The sequence below is a fragment of the Frankliniella occidentalis genome, unplaced genomic scaffold (genome assembly GCF_000697945.3).
Source record: "Frankliniella occidentalis isolate FOCC.00 unplaced genomic scaffold, Focc_3.1 Scaffold159, whole genome shotgun sequence".
Classification (NCBI taxonomy): Eukaryota; Metazoa; Arthropoda; class Insecta; order Thysanoptera; family Thripidae; genus Frankliniella; species Frankliniella occidentalis.
Window position 1 is genome coordinate 33,011 of NW_026267285.1, and position 1,186 is coordinate 34,196.

A 1,186-nucleotide genomic window follows, 5' to 3' on the forward strand; every position below is an offset into this window, starting at 1 on the left:
ACTTACTATGGTTTGGAGTAAACCAAGACAGCGTACTTTTGGGAACTCTGCAGAGCTTAGTTTGTTCTGAACCAAAGCCTGCAACATATGTGGACGAAAGAAAAAAGCATTAGAATCAGGTTTAAAAACTTCGCTTAGGTTTGAGATGTGTCTTCTTCTTTCCAATATAAAGAGGTCTTCTCTAGGAACATGCTTTATTTTGTCTGTACCGTGATTGCAAATTTGTATTTCAAGTAGATCAGCTCGAGGACAGATTTTACGTACACTGTTTTTCGAATGGCAATGATGAGTGGAAGGCCAGTGACCTTAATGACCTGCGCCTCGACCTGCGCAAATGCAATAAGCCAAAAGTAGGCAGTGAATGGTTGCCAAAAGTGGCAAAGAATCGAAAAATGGTTCTGAATGTTTTCCCCTAATTTATCAGCAATTTCATCATTGCCGAGCCGACAGAATGGCATAGTACCTTTAGGTACTGCCAACATTTTGGCGATAAACCTTCATTGCCGAGATTTTGGCAATGAACCTTCATTGCAAGTCCCACAAATGCTTGACCAGCCCAACCAGTGCCACGCCTTCTCTGCAGTGCCAGTCATGGCTCGGCTCGGCGCTCGGCCATGGCACTGCCAGGAGGAGGAGGGACTGCTTCGGCCGGAAGGCGGCGTCGCGTCGCAGCTCGGCCCGGGCTCCACTCGGCTCCGCTCGGCGCCGCCAGAGCGCGCCACGCGCGCCATTAGGGGGCCATTGTCACCCACCGTTTCGATAAATAAACGCCACCGAGGAGAACCGGGAAAATAATAAATAATATCGTACAAATGAAACGAGAGAGTTAATAAATAAAGTCCCCCGCCCGGCCCCGGTCCGGAGAGCGGCCGAGCCGACAGACCACCGTCACCTCTGTAGGGAGAGGAGGGCAGCGAGAGAGGGAAAGACGGGCAGGAAAACTCCTGGTCACGGTGATGTATCGCACCAAGTTTCCACTTGTGTGCTGGAAGAATGAAGCGCACGCCACTCATCTTCTAAACTAGCTAAATTTGCTTTACAGTATACCCGGTATATTGGAGCAGGGATTACGAAGCAGGGGTTATGGAGCAGGGATTATGGAGTAAGGATTCAGAAGTAAGGATTTTGAAGTGCGATTTTTTTTCCCGAAAAATTAGAAACTGCAGGAAAAAAAATGAACAAAAGT

The 1,186-nt window shown here is 48.3% G+C and overlaps 1 protein-coding gene and 1 long non-coding RNA gene across 2 annotated transcripts in view; both read right to left on the bottom strand.

Annotated features, from left to right (window-relative positions):
- LOC127750258 (uncharacterized) overlaps positions 1-1,186 on the bottom strand; it is a 25,668-nt gene that overhangs the window by 24,126 nt on the left and 356 nt on the right. The gene's annotated exons all lie outside the window — the stretch shown is intronic.
- Positions 1-1,186, bottom strand: part of LOC113208314 (gastrula zinc finger protein XlCGF8.2DB-like) — a 57,613-nt gene that overhangs the window by 5,331 nt on the left and 51,096 nt on the right. Inside the window, exon 3 of the mRNA XM_026425267.2 lies at positions 7-78. The gene's annotated coding sequence lies outside the window, so the exon portion shown is untranslated. The remainder of the gene's footprint in view (positions 1-6; positions 79-1,186) is intronic.